The sequence below is a fragment of the Drosophila grimshawi genome, unplaced genomic scaffold, assembly GCF_018153295.1.
Source record: "Drosophila grimshawi isolate 15287-2541.00 unplaced genomic scaffold, ASM1815329v1 contig_44, whole genome shotgun sequence".
NCBI classification, from domain to species: Eukaryota; Metazoa; Arthropoda; class Insecta; order Diptera; family Drosophilidae; genus Drosophila; species Drosophila grimshawi.
Window position 1 is genome coordinate 18,322,535 of NW_025063240.1, and position 26,523 is coordinate 18,349,057.

The 26,523-nt window shown below is 40.4% G+C and overlaps 1 protein-coding gene across 4 annotated transcripts in view; it reads right to left on the minus strand.

Moving 5' to 3' along the window:
* Positions 1-26,523, minus strand: part of LOC6557106 (palmitoyltransferase app) — a 56,383-nt gene that overhangs the window by 22,282 nt on the left and 7,578 nt on the right. For all 4 annotated transcript variants that reach the window (XM_032743421.2, XM_032743422.2, XM_032743420.2 and 1 more), the window contains exon 3: positions 10,460-10,489. The gene's annotated coding sequence lies outside the window, so the exon portion shown is untranslated. The remainder of the gene's footprint in view (positions 1-10,459; positions 10,490-26,523) is intronic.

A 26,523-nucleotide genomic window follows, 5' to 3' on the forward strand; every position in this document is an offset into this window, starting at 1 on the left:
CAACGTAGGCACACTGTACCACAAATAAACATTAAAGAATCCAAATAGTAATTAATATATTGACTATATTGAAATTAAAATATTAAAAAGAACCCAAAAATGCACTCCAAATGAAGACTAAATAAACACATTTACAATAACAATAATTTGAAAAATGGTAAAGGGTATTTCGAAGTCGTTTTCTCTCGATTGACGCCGTCTGTCTTGTTTTTGATTGCGGCTGCAGTTGTTGTTCAAGACTTAATAGGTGGTGGCAGCGTTTACTGGCAGCAACCAGCAACCACTTCGTTATGTTCGTGAAAATCATTTAGCATAGCGCGCTATGCATGCGAAAACTGAGTGAGGACCAGATGGAAATTTGCTGCCTTCAAGGTGCGCTCTGCAAAAAGGTTGGGCGACTTTGGCAGTGGCAGAGGTTAAAGAGCAAATTGATTTAGCGCGTGCAAGTGGAAACATCTGTGGCAGAAGAAGGGGGGTGCGTTTGTACAGGAGACTTGTGTGGCTTCGTTCACTGATTTACAGCTTCAAATCACGACGCCTTAAGGGGTTATGGGTGGCAGCGAGGCAGGATGGGGGCAATGAAATGATATTAATGCAAAACAACGCGCACAGATGCCATAAAAAGAGCAAAGCACAAAGCACGTGGCAAATTTATATTTATATATAAAGAAAACTAAATGTTGGGCATCGCATTTCCTTTTGCATTTCCCAAACACTCCAAAGGAGGCGGGGTGGGAGTTTCGAGTCACTGGCACGGAAAATGCAATTTATTATGCAAAATGAAAAAACATTCGAAACGGAGCCGCAGTCACAGCCACAGCCACAGCGACAAGGAGTCACATCGGGACGGACAGTGACAGTGCAGAAAGAAAAAGAAAGATAGAGAGAGAGAGACAGAGATTCAGAGAGATAGAGATAGAGTGACAGAGAGAGGAGGAGATAGAGATTGCATTGCGCGTTATTATGGTGCCAAACAATAATATAAACTGGCGGATATAAACATAATTCAATTTTTATTTAATTCCGTACAACAAACACTATAAATTCAGCTCGACTGAAGGATTGTTGAGCGAGTTGCCCGAGTCCTTATTGCCAAACCAGACACAGTTAGTGGCATTGTTGCCATTGGAGTCTAGCCAAGCAGTCGCGTCCACATCGCGCTTCCGCACTGGAAGCCAATCGGGCAGTCTTTTGCACCCAACACCATCCCCACCCACACTAACGTTCGACGAAAAGGATAAAAAAAAAAAACCCAAATGGGAAGAGCCAGTTCAAAAGCTTGGCCGCCAGGCACACGGCAAATGTTTGTGGCCACAAACTGTTGACTCATTTGAGTGTGCTGGCGCGGCCAGAAAGCGGGTCTGGCCGAGAAGAAAAAAGAAGAAAACTAACCGATGCGGGTGGAAAAAAGCTCTTTAAGCGAACCACTCACTCGGTGTGTGAAGTGGGAGTGACACGACCTGTGCGATGTGCAGTCGGTTACATGAGCCATTTGTACAGTTCAAAAGTGGCCCGAGCCACTTTTATGGGAGTTGTAATGTGACATTTTGGCTCTGGCTTAGGCAAAGTTGGCTTAAAGGTTACAAATTGGACTCTGCTTCCCAGACTGTGTCAGCTGACCAGATATCGCCCGAGGTGAGCTAATAGGGTTGACCTTTAGCGCTCACCTTGGCTAACGGCGACTACATTTTTGGGCAGGTAGAGTCATGCATATCAAATGATTGTGTAATAGCCATTTTGTTGGATTGTCAAAATGCCTTTTTGGCTTATAAGCATTTCAGATAAGCCAGTTGGAAAAGAAGAATAAGCAGAAGTTTACATTTCGGATTTATGCATTATTTGCTTGCTTTCATTGTTTTGGTAATGTGCTTTTTATATCTAGCTTTACAGCTGTCTTTACAACAGCCTTTCTAATGTGTTAAAATTAAGATTTAGAATGTCTATTTCCGACCACAGAATGGCTTTTAATATCCCATAGACAAGAAAACCCATTAAAATACTCTTGTTCGTGGTTTTTGTTGATATCGCAGAGCTTAGCGGATGGCTTCCGCTTAAGCCTTTGAATCAACAGGATTTTCGGGAGATTTCGCTTAGGACGTGCCATAATCATTGAATACATATTAATAAACCGTCAGTTGAGCAGTGGGCTTAATCAGTAAATGCACACAGACCCAAAAAAAAGGGATGCTAAGAAAAAGGACCAAAAGTCGAAAGCCTTCGCTAATTGCGAACCCAAATCAGAAGACCCTTCCCCTAGGAATAAATTACATGAAATATTTACACGTCAAGTGTCACAAGGTTCTGCCTAAATGTACAAAATACACGCAAATGGCGAAAAAAAAGTCCAAGAACAACAATGGGTCCGAAAATGCGACGGAAATTGTTTATTTTTAGCACATTTATATGGCCATCAAAAAAGGTTAAGTCAGCGAGGACACAGCAAGAGGCTTTGCACCCACCCTAAAGTCCTTTCATTTCACAGGTCATTCTTGCTGTTGGATTAGGTCACACTTTGCATAATTAATTTCGGATTTCTTCGTTTTAATAAGGAACCACAGCCCTCAGACATGTAGTGGCAAAGCAGTGAGGCAAAATCTTTATGGAACTGAGAGGAATATCTTGTAAATTTAGATTGAATCCATGTAATAGATCTAAAATTGTCACAGTTGACTGGAAGTCGATTAGAGTATACAAATAAAAAGCTAAAGACATAATTAAATCATAAGAAAACGTCACCAAGTAACAAGCAATTATATAACAGATCCTTAAGCGCAATTTCAACACAATCGATAAACTAAGTTTGAGGCGCTTAAAGCTGCCGGCTATTTGTTTGGCCTTTTGGTATTCAGGTTAATGTGGTGGCCAAAACACAAATACCAAGTTCGACGTTCAAAGGCATAAGTGAAAGTTATTTATGCGTCAGCACGCGCCTTTGATATGAATGGTATTTTGGGCATCCAACATGAATGTCAACAGAAACGCGACTGCGGTCAAAATGAAATATTTGGACATTGGAGGCGATGCTGCAATCCCAAATAGTCGTCACTAGACAACATATTCATGCACACATACATCAAAATAAATAGGTGTCATTTCAAAAATGTGCCAAAGGTGGCATGTTCAAGTTTTGTGGCAACAGAAACGTTCGCTTGGTTGGCTTACGCTGAAAATCAAACCATTTGTTAGCCAGCGACAGACTTGACAACGTTGCATGTATTACACAAACACAAACATACACAGCAAACACATACAGACACACACACGTAGTCATAGAGAGGCAAAGGACAATGTGTGTGTGTATGTGTGTGTGACGCATAGCTGCAATTTAGTTTGCTGGCCAATCTGCTCGAGCTGCGCACTTTAACCGCAATGTAGAAGAGTATAATATTTCAAGCATGATTTCTTATATGGTTCTCAGGCTGGTGTCGCCTACTGCCTACTGCCTGCCGCCTACCGTCTGCCACCTACCGACCATCGACCCATCGACCCACCGACTTGCCCGCCACATTGACCCTCAGATATGCAAGCGCAGTGCCACGGCTCTGGGTCAAAGCGAAAGTGGCACATTTTGGGTTGAAATTTGTGCATCTATCTAGGTTACTGTGACAGTCCTCCCTCGAGTTGGTGTTTTGTGCTGCGCTGTGCTGTCCTGTTGTTGTGCAGCATGGCCTACAACATACACACATACACATACACTGACAAAAAATAGAGACACACAAACATACACACATACATTTATACGCAAACTTTCGTTCACATACGAAAACGAGACCCAAATAAACATTTTCTGGTCTTCGGACTCACGTGCCACGTGCCACGTTGTTGAACTTGTGCGCCATTTTTATTGCCGCTGCTTGCGCCATTGTTTTTAGCCCTGTCTACTCTCTATCTCCCTCCCTCCCTCCAACTCTTCTTCTCACTTGCTCTTCACTTTTTGTTCCTGGCTGGTTGTTGATGTTTTTGCTTTCGCAAGATTTCAGTGGTGTTTTCTCTGTTTACTTGCCGTCACTCCCTTCTATAGTTTCCAGCTTCTTGTACCCCTTGTTACCCCTTACTCCTCTACCTTCACCCCGTCTTTTAGAATGTGAGTTTTTGTTTATCCAAGTGCTTAAGCTCTTTGCGTACTTTTGGCTAACAGGCTGCAGAAACTTTAAAATAAACTTTGCGAACTTCTTAAACCAATTAATTGCAATTTCATGCGAAATTAATTTGAGCTGCATAACGTGCTCAGCAAGTTTAACTTTGGTAAACGTAATCAAATGCAAAAGAATATAAATAAGATCAAGATAACCAGAAGGGTTGTGTTTTATGGAGTAGATCGCAAAATGACTCTTGGCGCCAAACAGGCAGACATCTTTTTCCCTGGTAAATATGCTACGTAAGCTTTTGGCCAAAACATGACTTAAATCTCTGCAAAACACTACAGCATGAGATTAAGTTGTCAAGCAATTTAAATGGTTGGAATTGCTCCTGTAATTATGCGATCATATAAGACCGAAATTCATCTCCCTGTCATTAACGCATTTCCCGCCTCATGCAGATTACACGGAAAATCCCTTAAGCTACAATTTATCCACCTTCATTTTGAACAATGTCACCATCGGCTCATTAAAAGCGAAAGCTACCGAAAAAAAATATATATAAATCTTGTTCATGTCGTGTCCTTGCTGACCGGAATACGGCTCATAAATTGGGTCATTTGCCAATAGCAGCAAGCATGCCACTTGCACTTTCAAATGGCTGCCTCGTCCTGCCAGCCGAGGCACGTAGAGCCGAATGCGAACGTTGCCCGTTCAAGAGGCCTCTCCTCCATTATAATATTAACCTGATAAATTGGGTGGCCAGCCCTCGTTGCGATAGTTTGGCAAACTTGCGTGCGACCAGAGAGAGACGCCCAAATGACACCAGCACACAGACAGACAGACGGAAGAATGGACGCCCGCACATCCGCAGTCGACCAGCCGAATGTGCCATGCACTCCTCCGCTCCGCCCTCACTCCTCTGGTCCTGCTACGACCCCTGCTTGCAAGAAGTAGGAGGAAAACTGACAAAGTAGCAGCCCGGCCACTTCCTTTTGTTTTAGCTGCCGCCTGACACTGGCCATCGTTGCGGCAAGTGCTGGAATAATGGCGCTCTCATATCCTTCGACGCATACTTGTGCACACGATATGCATATTTATATACGTATATATGTATATATATATATATATATATATGTAATATATCTGTATGTATGTGCATTTCGGTCATTGTGAGCATATTGAATATGCACCGGTCGAGGCCTCGTATTCGATGTCAAGCCCCCCGCACCCACTTCGTGCATACGTTATAAATCGACCGCATTATTTTGCTCAATTTAACTCGAGTTTGTGGTAAAGTTTTCAACTTAATATCTCATAAGTGCTGAGTGTGCATATTGAATGTGAATGCAACCCTTTTCCAATCCCCTCCCTCACACACACTCAGACCCCATTCGGTTTCACTCACATTTCCGCTAACCGCTGCCAATTGTAAAATTAACAGAGTATCCTCCCCCATCCCTGTTTGTTCCTTGTGCGATTTACCGTTAACAGTTCGGTTTTTCGCTTTCGTTTGGCATAACTTTTTTATTAGGTCACGCCATAGCGCCCATTGCAGTGGCAGCGACGCCAGCAGTGCTGTCATACACTCTTACTCTCATTTCCAGGCCTGCCTGCCTTCCTGCCTCCCCGCCTGCTTACTGCATACTTTTGAATAGACCGTTCACATTTATCATTTTATGGCTTTAATGCTTCACATCTTTTAATTGCATTTTTGATAAAAAAAAAAAAAAATTCAATTAAATTACTCATGTTTTTTCGGCAGCAATTTCGACTAATGGAAAATAAACTTGCGTATAATGAATTTATTAGTTTTGTGTTTTTCATCAGGAATACATTCTTAGATATGTTTTGTTTTCTAGATAAATACTTATTTAAAGCATAATCTTTTTATTGCACTTTTTGGTGTTATAATTTTGGGATGAATTGCGAGACAGAAAATGCGTTTCAAACTTTTAATACAGCTTTAATTTAGAGGTCAAATCATAATTAAAATCTTGCAAAGTTATAGAAAGTTATATAGAAAGCTTTGACCCTTCATTATTAATATTACAACAATTAAAAAATCATTAATTCAAAGTTCATAACAAGGTCTTTAAGACTGCGAACAGTAAACGAAATTGTTCTTTGGCCAAGCCAAGTAAATTAAATAAACTTTGCATCTAAATTTCGTTCATTAAAGAAAACAATATTGTTGCAAAATTTATCTTGAGCTATCCTCTTACTCATTTTAATTGCATCAATTTTTTATATCAAATTTCAGAAGGGAAAATCTTTCCCTTAACAATTTAATCAATGTTTATGAAACATGCGGCTAAAATATTTCTTTGACAGCAGTCGCCCATTTATTAACAATTCTGTAAGGGCTAAGAATTTGTGAGTTTATTAAATAAATGTCTATGGCCATATTGATGTAGACTTTAAGGACCGACAACAAAGTCGCATAATTATATTTTGAGCGCACTTCATTTGTGAGCGGCAGGACCGAAACTCATTAAAAGTGCGCCGTTCCGCGTAGACAGCGAAATAACAAAAAAATAATTTGTAATTTAGTACACTTCACTTTTCTCCATTAATACAGGAGCAGAAGCGGTGGTGCAGATAGCATCTGCGACCGGGGTGAGCTGCACCCAAAAAACCCCGACGAGATGCGATGCGACCTAACTAAACATTCAGCGATTTTAGGAGGTCAGCGAAGTGTGCGAGTGAAAAGGATGACGGGGTGGTGACTGGGCTCAAGTATCTCTGCCTGGGCAAATCAATGATGGGTGGCTTTACCACCTGCTGCCCGGTGCTTAGCCTGTGGCTAGCAGTCCTCTGTTGCTGTCACTCCTTTTGTTTATTTATCCAATCTGCTGGCTGACTGGCTGGCTGCTTGGCCACGTTAAATAAGCGCACAAGTGTCACCTAACAGATTTGATACCCCACCCAGAATGGGTGGTTAATAGGGTATCTCAAGGTATGTCACAAGCTGAAGGAAACATATCCCGCCTATTTGATCTTAGAGTCATTAAGAACTACTATTTTTAGTCGTTAGTGGAGCCAGAATTAAACAATTTATAAAAATATTCAAATACCGTTAAGCTTTTCATAAAGTTGAAAAAAGCTTGAGATACTTGTTATAATATGAGTTTATTTTTAATTTTAAACAGTTTAAGAATATTTCACTTACTCAAAACTCTTGCCCAAGATTGAAATCAACTCATTTAAAAAGGTAATCGATTGTGTTCTACAGAGTATGACCCAGTTGCTAATTTTGGAGTCTACTTGTTTTTGTTGCTGACACCGAGCCACAACAGGACTTCGAGTCTTGGCCAAGTTGCGCTGGGCTGCGCGATGTGGCAAATGAAGTTCAGAGTAACTAATGCTGTAGATTGCTGAGCCAGCCAACTACAAGCCACCAGCAGTAACAAAAAAAGAAACTACAAAGGATAGCAGCTAGTTTGCAGCAACAAGCGACAGGCAGCGAGCGCACAATGCAAATATGTACCCTTTGGAGGGGGCAAGTTGTTCTTGCTGCAGTTGCATGTGCAGCAACTAACTCTTGCATGAAGCTATTTTTCATATTTTTGCCTTTGTTGGGCCAGAGAATGAAAATGCGAGTGCGCCAAAGGAGCACCAACAAAAGTTTTTAATATAATTTGGAATTAACTAAAGTGGTGGCCGGAGATGTTAGTTGTTGAGGTCGGAATTAGTTGCCTTTATCTATATACCAAGCGCTGATACTGCTTTAAACTCTGTTGCGTATACGCAATGTATGTGGGTGTATGTGGTAAAAGTTAAAAGTTTGGCCTAAATACTGCACACATAGAGTTTGTTATATGGAATTAAAAGTGGGCACTCGTCTACATGTTGAAAAGCAGAATGAACCGAGAAAATTCCTTTGCCGCATCTCGTTATAACTAGCTTTAAATCTGAATTTCCTAAGCCATTTTGAGCTACAGCTGCTGTTGCTGCTGCTTCTGTAGTGCAAAATACTAAACAACTTCAGCTCAAGTCCAACACATCTACATCCACATAGAACAATGTATCGATAATGTTTTGCTTGCATAGATATATGTAAAACACCGTTTGCTTTTGCTGCCTCTGCCTCTGCCTCTGTCTCCGTATCCGACTCCGTCTTTGCCTGTCAGCACCGTTTTCAGAGAACAAACTTTCGACTTATCTGTTAAGCCGCATAACTTTGCATAAATATGAAGCTATTCAACAAAACTACCACAAAAAGCTTCAGCAGAAGACACCAGCACACAAAAAAAGAAGAAAAAAAAACATTGCAAAACTGCCCTTAGAGCGACGCCAACGGTTTTCATGTCAACAGCATCAGGAACAGCAACAACAACGACAGTGACAACAACAACAACATAACTATTGTCTGCTTAGTGGTATGAGTGAATCTCCGGGATCTTATTATATTTATTGTATTAAAAACAACAAGGCAAACACAAAAACTAGTCAAAGACTACGGCATCAACTTTTCCGATGACGGCACTACTTTAAGCGATTTGCATAAATTTTCCAGAAAATAAACAAAATATGTTCGAATCCAAGTCGCAAGTTCAGGATACACACAGGCTATAACTAACCCCAACCACGACTCTGCCCCCTGACCAAAGTCATTCATTTAACTGTCAATGCCGTTGTTATGCGGCGGCAAAAAATGTTAAAATTCATGGCGATCTTCTGTGGAACATTGGGAATATATGTACACGCATATGTGTGAATAAAACATGACAGAAACAAGGTTTGTTTAAGTCACAAAAGATTAAATACCCTTGTCAGAATATATTCCGGTTCTTATACTTAGTTGAACCGCACATTTCTCTGGTCTGATTTTGAAATATATTAAAGACGAATTGTTCCTAATTCTCCTCTAGATATGCAGTATAGTAGTTCACGTCGTGTAAATCGAGCGGCAAGAATACGAATCTAAAGTCCACAAGCTAAGAGGCAAGTTGGTATATGAAAAATCCTACTGATTCTGTCTTCTTTCAAAAAATATATATATTTTATAGACTCAAAGATATCATCAAATGCAAATACCCGTTGCCAGTGTATTAATATATATATAATTTAATATATGATTATTATGGCTGGCCTCCCCCGCTGGGGGTTGAAGCTCATGAATTTATGCGCCATTGTTTTTTTGCACTCGCGACAACCGCGACGACGAGTTATCGATAAATATCCAACGCAGACACAAACAATATTGTTGTTGTTGGCGTTTGATTTTTTGTTGTTATTACAGCTGCCGCGGCTGCAGCTGCTGTTTGAAAAGAAATTTTGTTTTTCCGCATGTCTCTCGCAAACACACACACACAGAACACAACACATCCACAGACATACACAGACACACTAACCAAATACTTCATTTTATCTGACAGGCATCGCGTGGCGACATCGCGAGTGGGTGGATGAGTTGAGTTCAGTTGAGTTGAGTTGAGTGGAGCTGAGTGGTTGTCACAGTACTGGGCCAGTCAATCTTTCATAGCCATTCAACGAACGCCTCCTCCTCCTCCACCGCCTCCTCTTATGTCGCTGTCCCACTCTGTCCGATCCGTCGGCCTGCGGTTGACATGAGAAAGCAAGCTGTCTGTCTGTATGTCCGTCTGTGTGTCTGCCTATCCGTCTAACGTTTAGACCGGCTCGGGTGGCTATTGGGGGTTATTGGCCGCCAAAGCGTAGCGAGACGCGTCACTTCTTCACATCACATGTCGTAGGTCAAACAAAATGTGTTTGTTGATGTTGTTGACGCTCGGTTATGGATTTATGACACTTTTGGTCATTGCGGTTGTCAGTTTTCGTTAAAAGTTCCACATTTTTTCCTTTTTTTGTTTTTGTTTTCCTTTTTTGGGCTAGTGGCTTATGGTCTGGTCAGAAATCTGAGGCAACTTTATGGCTTGGCTAATCAGACATGCTGGTCCATAGATTTTTGCTGGCTCACATGTTAAGCTTGTCAAACTCAACACGCTCTGGCCATAAAATGTGCGGGAGATGAGTACGCTTGGAGAAAACATAGAAACTGAATAGAAATCCAATTGTTGGCTGGTTACATTCTGACACATATTAATAATTTATGGTTTCGAAATCGAACTGGGACCAACAAAGATTGAATAGGTAATTTTTGTACCTAAAACAAGTTTGAGTTATTAAGTTAATAACTTAACTTCTTGATTATGCTGTATTTAGTTAATTTCAAGATAAATCGTTATCGTTACCGTTATCAGGACATGTTTACTTATCTTATTAATCTTATTAATATCGGAATACCAAGAAATACGTTCGAAATGTCACTTGCAATACAATTTGCACCTTTATTTGAGTACATATATATTTTGTCTAAGTGTAGAGTTTGGACAGGATTGATTGGGTTGTGTATTTACCTTTTGTAGTTTTGGCGCTTGCTCGCTGAACTGCAAATAGAGACAAGGAAAAATTACGTTATTAATAGTCAGAACGTGACACTTACGCACTCACACACACTACTAATAGTAACACACATATGGCGCCATCATTTATCAAAGTAAAAATTGTCAACAGAACTTTACGCGTATTTCCGTTTGAATTGTTGGCTATTAATTTACTGGCCATAACCGGATACGCCGCATTTTCTGGCCATTAATAATGCAACAGCCTGGCCTACACAGTACAGAGGCTGCCTGTCAATATTAACTAAAACCAATTATGCAGCAATTGAAAAGTTATTACATTGCGTATACGACGCGTGGGGTAAAAATGGGCAAAGCTGTCAGTTGACTGCTAAAAATCCAATTAAATCTATTTTAAATTCATACATTTATGCGCATTCTACTCACACTAATGTAATTGTGACTTTGGGCAAGTAGCATAAATTGTTTGCCACCAGTTTTGTTGCAATTCAATTTTCATACGTATGAAAAGCAACCAAAAAGAGGAGAAATCAGCGCAAATTCAATGAACTCGAAATGGAATCAGAAACTCGCCAAAAGAACCGAATGACTGACTGAGTGACTGAATGACTGACTGCAGTATACAGTGAATGCGCAATGGCTGCGGCAACAGCGCACAGTCCTGCTCCCAATGTCCTTGCGCCCTTGTTATGAAAGCTTTAGCTCCTGCTGCTGCTGTTTCTTGTTGGCCGGCGTCAACGGACATGTGTCCCGCCACGCTCCCCAACCCTGTTCCGGGGTAGCGTGTGTGTACAACCAAAATATTTACACACTGCAGGCATAAAAACTGCATAAATGTGATTATATTTTCATTGGCTTTTACACGGACAGAACGGAGACGGAAAACGCCCAGCCAGTCATGTAATTCGATTGCGATTTCAATTAGCGTAAAATGCACAGAAAATTTAAACGGGAACGACAAAAGTGGGACATGAATACATTGACTAATTTGTGTGGACTTAATGGATATTGGAAGGAATTACCTGTAATGAAGACCGTTGAATGAGATTGCTTTGATACCGGAAATGGATAAAAATCCGTATCCCTTTCTATTGAAAAGAGCTGGCAACTTAATTAAGACTTTGTTGAAAATACGACAACAATTTGCTTTTAACTTAAAGCATTTAAAATAACACAGAATTAATGCAATAAAATTAGTTATTTATTTAGTGTGGACTAAATTGAATAGTAAAATTAAAATTTAAAATTAAAAAATATATATTTTGCACAATATAAATCTGCGGGTATTAAAATGTAAAATGGACCCGCATTTTTTGCTGTGATTTTGGGAAACCCAAAAAAAAAACCTAATCAGATTAAATATTATTAAACGTTAGTAGCTTAATGTAAGAGAGAGAGAGAGAGAGAGAGAGAGAGAGAGATAGAGAGAGAAAGAGAAAGATAGAGATAAAGAAGAGACAGCCACATCTCCTCCCACTTCAAGCATTTCATAATTTATGTGTGCCGTGCTAATTACTTGCTTCTCGTTTAATGTTAATTGTTATAAGCCCAAAAGTAAACAGCAATAAGCTAGCTAATTGCCATTTCATTGACTACTCGAAACAATTAAAAAAACATTTGCCCATAAGCCGCACAGGAGACGGAATTCACAAGGACAATACGAGCGCCAAGCACTTCTAGGATCATTGCAAATTGATGCTTCCTGCCGAGCAGCTCGACGCCTGAAGACGACAGTTGTGATGGCAATTGTGTTGCATCCAAAGACACAGTCTTGCAGCTAAGGGGCGTGAGAACGGAAGTGGGCGGCGTGGCTGAGCAGCGCTTACGGCACTTGCAACGCCGTCGTCACCATCGTCAAAATGCCATTTCTGTCGTTCGCCTCAGTGCAAATCCACTATAGTAAATGTTATCTTTGCAAACATTTGACAATCAGAAATGCTCAAGCCATTGTTTAAAGTAAAAATCAAGCAGAAGCAGCAGCAGCTGAAGTAGCAGCAGCAACCAAACGGACGAACTTATGCACAAACAATGCCCGCAGCACAGTGGCAGAAAACTTGAGATTAATATCGAGTTCAATATGATTTATCCAGCTTATTCGTTAACTGTTCCCACACAAAAGTTTAGTCGACAGTTAAATTGAGATTCAGCTGTAATATATTTTATGTTTTGTCTGGCTTACATATATGCACATCACATTGTAGATTAAAATAACCAGAAATCAAGCAAAATAAATGACGTGTGCTTATCGAACAATCAATTTCTGCCCACTGTGCAGACTCGACGCCAAATGGCTGCTGCTGCCTCCGATGCTTTGATGACAATGCTTGCTGCAAACAGCTAGCTGGCAACTCTATGGTAAAGAATCAGCTCACAAATGCACAAATACACAAATACAGACAACAATTGGCGCAACGTTGCGTCTTTGACGTCTCAGCCGGGGTTAAGTTGACAAGAGAATGAGATTGGATTCTGGCGGCGCTGCCTGAGTTCAATTCATTTCCACTTGAGCAAGTGCACGTCTTAAGGACAAGCAACATACCACTCCACCACCCACCACGGCACAACCACTCACACAGTCACATAAAAGTAGCTGCAAAATGTTGTCCCAGTGGGCGGCGAACGGTTGCTGAGTTGTCGCCTTGAAAATGCTCGCTGCAGTTTTGTTTGTTTCTCAAATTTTAAGGGGGGGTGGCGCGTTGCAGCAGCATCATCAAATTGAAACTACACATCCTGCAGCGTCGTCACACTGACAGGACGAACAGGGCCTTGTGTCGCTGTTTGCAGCTGGCTGACACTGTTGACAGTGCGAAGTAATGAAAATGATTATTGTCAAGGGTCGCCAACAGGCAAACAAACAAGCAACACATTCTGGGCAAAGGCCAAATGTGCAGCTGGCCACCGATAAACGTTTTCGGTAAGTGTAAAACCAAGATTCCGATATTCGTTAGGAACACGAATTAAAAATTTGGAGTCCTTTCACACTAATGACGCACATTGTCGTTGCCAGATGGAATTTTCTAACCGGAGCGGCAGTCACACTCAGAAAAAGAAGTGGCCCAAAACGTAAAAGCCTTTTTTCTTCAGAAAGTGAATACTTGATCTTTTTTTATGAGGTAAGATTTTCTCAAAACTTTAGAATGACAATTTGTGTTTTATTTTAAATGTGAAGGGTATTTTTCGGCAAAGTCCTTTTTCCAAATTTATTTTTATAAGTGCAGAGCCTGTCGGCTCTCATTTGAACGATACTTTGTCTTCTTCCGACATTTCTGCTTCAACTGGCACACGGCGCTGTCGCTGCTTCTGCTGATGCAGTTGCCACTGCAACTGCCTCCACCGCTACAGCTGTCGTAGTCGCTGCTGTCGGTGCCAAAAACGTAGATGCTAAAATTTAGGTTAATTGATAATTGATAAAAGCGTTGCAAGTGACTTTTCTCTCGCTCTCGCTGCTGCTCAGGCTTTAGCTATTGCTGTGCTTATGCCTACTGTAAATGTGTGGCTCACTTTAACTTTTGCCCTATACATATTTAAGCCCACCACACCACAGTTTTGCGGGAGTGGCAGTCACACGTCAAATGCAATGAAATCCAACCACTGCAAATACAAGTACATAGTCTGAAGTGTGCGCCCATCCCAACCACCACTACAATCCTGTACACTCAATCAAAATGCATTAGATGAGCAGGAAGGGGAATTCCACCGCAAATGAGGTCGCACAAATTTGACCCATAAGGCCATACCACAGAGACGCCTCCAGGGTCTGTGACAGCTCTAATAGAGACCCACTCACTTGCTCACGCACACAAATCATTTGTAATGCACACGACAACTGGCAACCGGCAACTGGCAACTGACAATGGCTGCTGTATATTAATTGATGTAACAATTTTGAGACACATCTCACGAACCCACAGACGTGTGTCTTACAATGCGGCGTATATTGGGAATTCAATTCCAAATTCTGCTTTGACTTACATTAAATGCCATTATCCATCATTTTATAGAAGCCCCCAAGTCAAAATACATTGCGGAAATGTCTGTGGCACACACACACACACATACATATAAACTCAAACAAAAAGACACACACACTCAAAGCACACACACACTGATAAGCAAATGCTTACACACGCAGATACGCACACAACAGCAATTTGCAATTGTGTTAGTTCACAGAGTAAATGCTCACAAAGGTTTTTTTTTTATTATTTTATGATTTAATCAACAATACAAAATAATCGTTATAAATATCATGTTCAATTTAATATGCTTATGCGTACATTACATTTTTGCTTACACAATCAGTTTATGTGTACAGATTTATGCTTTATTTTTGTCTTTTTCTTTTTTATTGATTATTTTCTTTGCAAAGGATACAAGTTAAAGCCAATTATTTAAGACGCCAGGATTAGCACAAGTCAATTGTCTTTTAAGCAGCTATAATCAAAAACGATTCAAGCAAATAATATCCAAGGGAAAGAACAGACATAGAATACTCAGGGGTCTCTTATTAGGACACTTTATATTAAGAGCTCATCTAGTTAGGTAAAGTCAGAAACGGATTCTGCCAATTTTGTGACAACGAGAACGAATCCTTAAAGCACATCATAGCAGATTTTGTTGCCTTAGCCAGTAAACTACGCAATATCCTGGGGAATCGTGTCTTAACACTGGCAGAGATAGAATACCTTAATCCGATAAAATATGCAAGAAACAGGGTTCATACAAGAGCAATACCCTTAGAATGAGAGACAATAAATCAATAAGTCGCAGTGAATGAAGCTCACAATAATAATAAATAGATATAATAGCAAGCCAATTATATATTTATCTGAATCATATATCCTTCTTACTGAATGTTCAAGTTCTAGTTTAAAAAAGAGCCTGCGCTTATCCACAGTGCAAAGGGGATCTACAAATGGCAATAGCAAATTTGTTTACAAGCAAAGAGAATAGGGGTTAGGTCAATAGTAGTAGTCTTTAGACTTAACATAAGAACTGCATTAAATGGCAACAATGGAGTGGAATGTGTCTGAAAGCAGAGAGCCAATAAAAAAGAAACCCCCATCAATATCTTATTAGCCCAAACTGGGTATGTGATTAGAGGCAAATGTGTGCGCTGTGTGTGTGTGTGTGTCTAGTCTGTCAACCGTTGCAAACTTGGCTTTTAAAACAATCGAGTGACGACATGGAAAATTAGTTTACGCAAGCATTGCCAAGTGTCGCTTGCCAGCCAGGATGCTAGGATGACATGCCGAGAGGCTGCCAGGGTACGATGCATCCTTCAAGCAACCAAAGGAAGCTGTGCTAAGTCAACTCAATGCAAGTCAATCAGGCGGAAGTCGAAGAGCAACTAGAAACGAGTAAAAGCCGGCAAGGGTCCAAAAACTTTGCCAGCTCACGTAGCTAGTTGTGAAGGGCGGTGGTAGAGGGTAGTAGATTGGCGTGGCAGTTGCAACGAAAAAAAAAAGGCAACTTCTGACGTAGCAGCTGGCTGCAACTGTATTGGCACTAACTTGCCATTCAAGTGGATTTGCTTGCTTCATTTTTTCCCCAACGTTATAGCAACAAAATTGTTTTTCCGCGAGATGCACGCACTGCAACCGCCCCTTCCCCGCCGCCTTGCCACCCCCGCTGCTACCCACAACACACTTAATTGAGTGCAAAGCTCCAGCGCTTGCGAAGCGCGGACTTAACTTTGGACAACTTGAATTGATTCAAAAGTTTTATTGTTGGCATAGCACACAAAAGGAGACGATGGAGGAGAGAGCGATTTTCTCAACTATTGGCAGCAAATTTAGGTTGCTTGCTTGGCCAGCTGATTGATGATCAAAGACAGTGAAAATCATGAACATCAGAGTGAAAGTTGTGTCTGGCAGCTTGTTTAGACTCTCATTATCATAAAACTAAAACTACTATGTACATTACGTATACGCAATGAAAGCCAGGCAACAATCTACAAAACTCTACTGCATGGCTTTGCATGCCAGAAACACAGTTTAACCATATTTCAGCCCGACAAACGCAAGGCAAGAAATAAAATGGAATTTATTGCAGCGCACAGCAATTACAAATGTATATGTATATGCATAGATGTATGTGTCTTTAGTTTAGCCGCGCAGCCTGACTACCAAGGAAATATATCGATGCACAAATTAAACTGCAAGTAGAACAACAGCAAAATGGCAGCAGCAAGTGCAGCAGATAAAGAAGAATTGTGTTAAGACCGCAACAGAGACTTGAAGAGGAGGAGCGGCCTGAGTGGCAATAGGTAAGTAGAATTACCAGTTCGTGTGATATTTCATTTTCTTGTTGCTGTTGCCCAAATAGAAATAAAGAAGTTGGAGTAATTGGACACCTACAGAGGCATTCGTTATTAGCCTGGAGCGGCACAAAATTACACTCGACATTTGGCAAATTGGCTTAGGATATTTGTTGGCTATTGAAATTGGCAAGCAATGTGCTCACAAAAAATTTATTGCCACAAGGACTTTATTTTTTTGGGTTTGCATTTCAAGTGGGCAATCACGATTAGTTTTTGGTTACTTCTGAAATAAGCCCAGCTCAATAATTTCCGTATTAGTAGCTAGAGCACGCACACAGCATACCGGGATTATAATAGGAGCAAAGCCGACGGGTCATTGCCAATGGCCTTGTGTCTCATAAATAAGTCGAAAATAAATAAATAAATGGGTGAAAAGTGCCAAGCAGCAGAAGCAGCAGCAGCAGCTGGAAAAAGACTCGCACAACAACTCAATGTAGGAAACAATAAATAACAAAATAATTTTCTTGGTCCTTTTTAGACAACCGACACAAGCTTCTGTTTCTAGCCAGGAAGCAAGCCAAAGCTGCTTAAAACATTGCAGGCCATAGCATTATACACCCTTGTAATTGTGGCCTTCGAAAAACACTGACAACAGCTACAAAAACATCTTTTGCTCAGCAGGATACTGTAAACAATCAGTCTGGGTATACTTGAACTAAAGATATCCTTAATAGATATTCCATTTAAGAAAGTTACAAAATAAGTAGAATATTAAACAACTTGATGAATTCTAATTAGCAAATGGTTATTTGGTCAATATCATATTCAGTTCATCACTTTGCAATGCTTTAAAAGGAGGGAAAAAATATTGTTAAATAAATAAAAATGTCGAACCTTTGACATCTTAGTTATCAGAAATGCAATCAACTTTTTACGCTCGCACATGCCACCCCTTGCTGAAAATGGCAGACGAGGTACACATATGTACCAAGCAAATATAAATGTCCTTGCTGCGGTCCTCGCAGAGGTCGACAACAGGCGCAAGTTTTTTGGCTCTCGTTACGAGGCGCCCACTTGCTGGCATGGAGTGCAATGCAGGCATAGCTGTTGTAAATCACAGTGGACATTGCAGCAGCAACACAACAGCGGGAACCACAATAAAGGTGAGGGCGCCGAGGCAGCGGCGAATCCGCTGCAGCAATATTAAATTTATAAATTATTATGGCAGCAGCGAAAACCCATATAGCCGCCTCGTTGGATCGCAAAAACAAATAACTTTATTATTAGCCCCAAAAATTGTGGAACGTAAAATGCGTTAATAAAAATCACAAGCACATCAAATTCAGTCCTCCGCTCCGACAGCCCCACAGACCCACCCCACCCCCTTTCCTGACGTTTGCTGTCTGCGGATAATGTTTAAACATTGTCTCGGTTTATCTGGGTTTATGGCGCTCCATGGGCAAATCAGCGTCTTATGTGTTCTCTGCGTTGGCAGAAGTTTGCGAAAGTATCTTAAAGTTGCATGTTAACTCTCGGTTGCCCAAAACCACCAACCACCAGTGCTATACGTGGCGGCAAACTTTTTTCTTTGGGTTGGGGGAAATTGAGCAATAAAGCTTGCAACACATTTGCGTGGCACCCAGAGAGGGTGCCACATGCGAAATATGCAAATATTGCGGTTTAATTAACTCGACTGTGTGCGAGCAAGTGCCAGAGCAGGTAATCGTTTGACTCGGTTTTAATTGCTTTGCCGTCGCACATGGCGTATACATGATGAGTGCCGTTGATCATTAACATTGCGCATACGCCATGTGTCACAAAATGAAGACTATAAATTATTCACAAATAAAACTCTCGAGCGCTCTGTGGTAAACAACAACAAAACACTCAAAGAGTGAAATTGGCTGCTGCTGCTGCTGCTGCTGCCGTATGAAGAGTACTCCTAGGCAACAAAAAAATATAAGTGGCATAAAACAATTTTCACCAAGTCATCAACAACTAAAAGAAAAGTGTCGGCAGCCCCCACATCCACCGCGCCGCATCGCAAAGAATTTGTTGACAGCGTAATTTGAGCCACTGAAAAAGAAGCGGAAAGAGAAAAAAATAAGGCAACTCAACAGATGATGAGAATTGCATTGCCAGTGTTGTGTAACCGCACAAATGGTAAATGCCAGCCGCTAAGTACGTGAGTCGCTCTCGCTGGACTGGGGAAATTAAATTGAAAGCGAAAACAAAACGCGCTACAAGTTGTAAAGGCCGTCATACAGAGCCGTGCCGAAGCAAGCCAAGGCAGAAGCCAAAAGAGCCGGAATTATAAATGGAGCAGTCGAGCGTTGGGGCGCCCGGGTGCCAGAAAAAAAAACCGGAAATTAAGTTTATGCCAACGCGTTGCGTCGCCTCCATTTGCGGGGCAGCGGCGGAAATGCAATACAAGCGAGAGAAATATGCTAAATAAAATGGCAGCAGCAACAGCAAGAGCAAAAGGCGGCAGCAGCAACTAAGGCGGCCAAGTTAATGCTAAATGGAGTTGTGCACTTTATGCACCCTCGACTTGCAGTCCTCCCTTCTCCCACCCTCCCGCTCCTGATCCCTTAAATGCGTGTGTTTAAGGCAACACGTGAAGTGAAATGAAACGAGACGAGACGAAACGAAACGAAACGAAACAAGTGCATTATTTGCATTAAATTATGCATGCGACGTTTGGCAGGCGGCGAAGCGTCAAAAACCAAGAAGAAAAAACAGTTCGAGAGCTGAAAAGTGGAATGACTAACGAATGCCCTGTAAACAATGTGTAAGTGCAGTTAATAGATTGATTTAGTTAAAAGCCACAAGTTCTATAAATAGTTCATTAGCCAATTTAAATTATTTATTAAATATTTTATTTTAAATTGACCTAATAAACATTTAACACACACTTAAACCTACATTTTGTTAGAATATTGATATGTTTGCATTGGTCTATGTATTTACCAGCAACCCATTAGTTAAATTAAAATACTCCACTTTAAATATGTTTATTTATTTGGACTGTAGCTAATAAACCACCTCATTTACTGCACCTGTTTACAGTTTGTATATAGAGTATATTACAAAGTGTCAGCAGCCGCGTGAATTCACACGCCGGTAGCCAACACTGTCGTACACAGAAGGCGGCGCAGAAAGGGGCGTGCAGCGGGCCGCAAACAAAGCGCAAACAAAGAGCGGATCGCGTGAAAAGGTACCCAGAGCTGAGCTGAGCCGAACTGAGCTGAAGGCAAAGGGCCCGCCTCTAGGGTATTTCAACAGCTGCCACATGCAAAGTTGGCTTTACACAGCCGGTTTTTTTTCTTGGTTTTTTTTTTCTTTTTTTGGTAGCAGAATTTGTACAATTTAAATTAAAGTGCTGCCGAAGAGAAAGCGAGGGAACTTCACACCACACTTACAATGATGACGACTGTGACTGTTTCATGTCAAGGTTGATACAGCATTTATCATTTTCCATGTGACTGAGAAAAGCTCAGCTTTGAGTCGACTCATCTTTAAATTAAATACAAATTGTAAAGCTTTAAATTGTGATGTTCAATTTTGAATGTTGATGTTGTGGCTGTGGGAGTCTATTTAAGAGCCGCCTTAATTTGATATAAATTGCTTATATTATAGTTAACACTGAAGCATTTCTGAAAAACTTGCATAGCCAGTTTCTAGACGTAGTCTTAATATTTACTGCAAGATAAATTTCTTGAAAAATGGCAGCTATAAAAAGTAAATGTCAATTTTAAATGAGACTATATTTAAAAGCCAAATTTCATTTGATATACATTTTCTTATTTCTCGTAAACTATTTGATGTAAATTGATGCTGAGATATTTCTCATAAACTTGAATAGTCAGTTTCTAGCCCCCATCTTTATTACAAACTACTTGGCTTACAACCCAACTTATTGACAGCTACATCAAAATTTGTCCCGTGACAGCTGCTACGTCAGTAAATAGTTTGTCAATTCGCTCTAGATGATGACTCCATTTTAGATAACGGCATGTCATTTATAACTATTCAGTATTCTACTTTGGGTTCGGGTTCCTTGCTTGTTGCACGTTGCACGTTGCCAAGCAGCAATCCCTTTTTTTGGCAGCACATGCTGCCGTAGCAGTCAACAGTAGCAAACCGTCAGCATATTGCAGAAAAATGACTGCGAGCAGTGTTTACAGTATGCTTAGGGGCTGACTTAGAATAGCATAATACTGACCAGTTCTCGACCAGTAACGGTCGAACGAGTGGTGGCGACATTTACCCCTCGGGAGCCACAAAAGTTCAAGTCAAAAGTCGGAGCCAAGGAATCGCTTAGGAGATGCTCCCAATAATGGCTGACAAGCACAAGCCATAAAATGCATTGCCAACAGCAACAAATGCTCACCACACACCCACATTCAACCCTCTTCCCCTTCCACACTTTTACCACACACCCCTGCACCACTCCCTTGGCTGCTTTGCATAGTCAACTGATTTTGATGGCATTTTCGCACAGCTTAAAACAATTTGCCATAACGCTTTTACGGCGCTACAGTATCCTGATGTCAGAGATCCGACGATAAAGTTGCACATTTAGTTGACTGACTGTGGATAGTGTAATGGGTGGGGGGAGGAATTGGAGGTACAATTGATGCTGCCCTTAACTGTGTACAAATTGAAACAACTATGGCTGGTAAATGTAACGGCCAGTCGCGGAGCAGACAACAGCAAATGCTCATAAAACTCGAAAATGAAATTGCTTTCTCTTGCTTTCTTGACGGCCACTGAAAATGCATTTCCGCCACACACACACACATGTGTGTGTGTGTGTGTTGGTACTTGTCGTGTGTGGGCGTGACCATTGCAAACATGCAACTGTTAAAAGCCATGGACGTGCTGCACGCAATAAGTGCCGAGTTGAAATCTGAATCGGACACTACTTTTGTTTAAAAGTTGAAGCGGAAAGTTGAAAAGTTGAGAGGCGCGCCCAAAAGCGTGCTATATAAAATTTCGCATTAAATAAGCAAGAAATAATAATAATAGTAATAGTAATAACGAGGCTCCGGCAGTTTGCTACTTTGAAAGTTTGCTTGTTTGGCCCGTTTGGTTCGAGACTTTGTGTAACTTTTGCCACCGAGTGCAAGGCAATCCTATTGGGGATACCGCAGTACCTGTCTACTCACTTGCTTCTCCACAACCAAACCAGACCAGCAAGCACGTTGCACAAAGTTATAAGCAGCTCAGCAGGTGCAGGTGAGGATTACGAAATGTTATTGCCTCGAAAAACTATTAAAGCCCATGGCCCCTTTTGCTTGAACCGAATATCAACATCCTGTCAGTAGTGCATTAAAAGAAAAGTGATTTTCGAGCAAGTCCCCTTCGATTCGCGAGGGTCGTTAACAAGTTTATGTTAAAAATCAACTTCATTATTAAATATATATATATATCTATATACATTTATATATATATATATATATTCTATGTGGGCATTGCCTTGTCCTGCCCACTTCGCTGTGGTCTCAAATCTCGGCCAATTCCATTTACCAAGCCTAGTTGCCAACAGCAGCAGCAGGAGCAGCGAGTGTCTGCGCACGAATCACTAAAATGTTCACAAAAGTTAAACTTCCGCTTCCTGCCGCCGTTGCCAGCGGAAGCAAGTAAAGCTTTTCAACATTAAAAAGATGTAAAGCAACGCGACAGCGAAAACGAAAAAAATAAACCAACAAAACACATACAAGAAGTAAGACACTTTTTTTTTGGCGGCCTAGCTTTTATACCCTCTTACAAATTCTGTTAATCTATGTGTAATATTCAAGATAGGATATGCTTATTTTAAAGACACATATTTTGTAAAGCTTTAGCGTAAGCAGGGTTTGTGTGATTTTGTCAAGTAATAAAGGATTTCTAAAAAAAGGTTCTAAACAATTTCTCATAAAAATTATATATGGCAAGCAGCAAAGTTCTTTACACTTTACAATGTATATTAAAAAAAACAGCTTGTATTATGCAGATTTCCACATTTCATTTACTTCAAACAATGTGACAAAGTTCTAATACCCATTGTTAAGTGCTTACAAAATGCAAAGCAGCGGAAAACTGTGTAAAAACACTTGCACACACAAACCTGAGCATATATGTATTTGCATAACATATACATAGATACTATATATATATTTATATATATATATACATATATACTTATATATACTACAGCTGTCGTGCGGACCAACCTGACAGTGGGAAGAATGTAGATAAGCCGCGTCAACTTGTTCGAAATACAACCAAAAAAAAAAAAACCATAAGATTGTCCAGAGTGAAAGTTTGACCGGGGAGATACCCTGTAGACTACTCATATGCGTGAATAATATTAAGATACATCTAGTATAGAAAATCCTTTATTTTGATGTTGAACTCGGGCTGATCAAAATTCATGGCAAATACAACAAAACAACTTTAAAATACAGCATTTACAGCATTGTAATCTGTAAAGACTTCTACTTTCATTAACGATATGCAATAAATATTATAGTACTAGTTATCCGGGATACTATGCAGTAAATAACATTGCTATATTTATTAAGCTTCTGTATTCAATTCATAATTCTTTATTTCACTGTAGAATTCGACCTACGCTACTTTAAAACACCCCATATATGCAACGTTTTGTGGCTGCAGGGTATATGAAACACAACGTGTGACCTGCAAGACTGCGAAATATTGCGGGAATATTCAAAACATGCGCTTAAAAGTATTTTGCAGCACATGACACAAGAGTGAAAAAAAAGCAGCGAAGAACTGTTAGGGCCAAAGTTGAACGCTAAAATATGCAGCACACTTAGTGGGGCAGGCAGAAGCTGCGAGTCACGTGTGGTCACCTCGCGGCCGGGTTTTTGTTTTAGAAAGTGACCCGTAGGGCAGTCAAAAGTTGTTTTTTTGTTGTTTGCCAGGATGTGGTTTTTGGGCTGGTATTTGCTTATGATTTCTAGCAGCAAATATGACACAGCCCTTCTGTGATAATCAATCAAACGCAACGAAGTGAAAGCGAGCAACTAGCCAAGGATTAGGCGCACAAATTGAGGCATGAACAAATCTCAGAATACAATATAAAAAAAGAAAGCAAACAACATGCAAGTAGAAGAGGGGAAAGTAAGAGTAAATGTGCGGCAACAAAAAGCTGCAAACGTGACAAAATTAGTGAACAATGGACGGCGGAAGAACCTTATGAACTCACTCTCTCTCTAGAGAATGTGATCTCCAAGCCGCAGTTAGACAATGACAACCAAAACGCCCAACCCCACCGACTAAATGTGGTCAGCCACTGCGGCGAACAAAAGAGTCGGACAATGCAGACGACAACGACGAAAACGACGACGAGGTAGTCGAGGTGGAAGACCATATTAAAAAGGCATAAAGCCCCCAACTGCCGCAACAGCACAAAAGCGTGGCCAGCAGCGGGCTTTATGGCAGCTTGGGAAATGGCCACATAATGGCACACACACACACACACACACATATATATATATATGTAAATACAAACATACACACATATGTGACTAAGCATAGCTGAGACAGCTGTCCTCCAATCTGTCCAGTGGCCCATGGGCAATTGGCGTCGTGGCAAATTGAAAGCGAAAACGCAACGAGAGGAAACCAGTAAAGGAAACTAAAAATCAAACGTTTGACCTCTGATGATTCAATTCGTACAAAAAATGTCTACAAAAACTTACAAGTTTTCAAGTGTGAACCTTGAGTTTGGCCGAAAACTTAAAGGTACAAAAATCTCAGCACATATTCAAAAAAAGAAAAGAAAAAAAAGGAAGGCAAATACGACATTTACGTAACGCTTTATTTAGAAATATAAACATCTCAAGAGTTGACCAAAAACCTATATTTTTTTCTGTCAGTTTTTAGAAAGTGAAGCACTACGTTTTCTAAACTATTTGGCATCCTTTTTTTTTGCTAAGTGCAGTTTGCATGCTGAATTGCAACCAAAATGTTTGTCAGCCCAAGTTTGCTGTGGCCAAAAAAATTTGCTGGCTTAGAGCAAAAAAAAAAAAAGCAGGGAAAATTGCACAGGTCCTGCGAAAATGCACAGCACTAGATAAATAGTTGGTAGAAACTTTTCAACAACCCAAAATGCGAAAGTTGAGGTGAAACGGGCCAAAAAAAAAAAAATGTCAGCAAAGCAAACTGTGCTGTGAGAGAGTCAACGCTGGGAATGGAAAGCATTTCAGGCACGCGCGCCAAAAATATGCATTAGAAAATGTTATAAAATAAATTGAATCAAGCAGAGAAGCAGTGGCAGCAACAACAACTTCAACGGCCGTCAATCTTTGGCTTCGACTAAGCTAGCAAAAATATTGCCACGTATACGCAACGAGGATTCGGAGTCCTTTTCCTGTCCACCCCAACACCACCCAAGCTGACTTTGCAACATTTCTCATTTTGGGCATAGCATGTTTTATAGGACATGTGCATGTCGTTATTAGGCATACAGCTTTATAGATTTCCACACAACACACATACATATGTCATGCTTATCAGCATAAGCACACACCCACACAAACACACACCAAGAGAGACTCTTATGCATGTGGCAACGTAATCAGTCATCTTATTTGGCATATGAATGATAAGATAAGCACGACATGTATTCCCACAGAGCTCGTCATCACTCGACTAATTTTTGCATAAGTTATGGGGCAAATGCAAAATGAGCCCTTTAATGGCAGCCAATAGATAGAAGTCGAGGTAACACATGTGTTTTTGGCTTATAGCCGGATAATGTACAAGGCTGTAACGCCTTCTGTACCGGCTTGATAATAAAACAAGATTAAACAGCTATCTTAGGAACACCAAAGATTACATACCCTTGAAGAGCGTATAATCTAAATACATCTATAAATTTAAAAAAACATACTGATGAAAATATTTAATATATGCACAATTTCATCAAGATATGTCAACTCGTCAACTTACGCTGATTAAGCAAATATATACTGTAATGAGTCGCAGACATCAAACTTCAATGCGTAACAAACTTCATCGCAAAATTATAACATCCCCTACGAGGCTATAATAATAAAATGTCATGCGAAGGTACTTCGATAATTTGCTTAAGGAGTCATGAAATTCCAATTTGAACCACTTCAAAATAAGGGTGCAAAGAAATTTATACGCGATTTACAGCATAAATTTAACGATAAAAATCACAAAATGTTGACGTGCAAAGTGATGATGAATTCTTGTAGCATTTTTGTACTTGAAGTTGTCGATATGATCGCTTCTCAGCTAATATTAGGCTAGGGAGTTGAGTAATCGCTACATGCGAATTTAGTTTTACAAATGAATTTATACAGACGCGATATTTAAGTGCAAAGTCATGGAAAAAAGTCAGCTGAGTTTGGCTAGAGAGTATCGAAAAGAATTAACAAATCTATATAAATGAGTAAGCAGCAATTACAGATACTAGATACAAATGAAATGTGGACAAGCTCCTTGATGGGCCACAGTTAAACAGCGCAAGTAGAACCAACAAATTGAGTAGCAAAAACTGCTTGAACACGATATGCAACAGTGTAAGGCAACAACAAGAATGCATTTAATTAAAAACCAAAAAAATAAAAATAAAAAACAATGTTTAAAAAGTATTTTAATGAAAATAATACAAAATAAACAAGTCGAGGCTAAAACAACTTTTTCCCATCGATACTGTGCATAATAAGTGGGCGAGAGAGAGAGAGAGAGAGCCCGAGAGGGAGGTACTGAGAAGGAGAAGCTGAAAATCTAATCAGTAAATTGTTTAAAT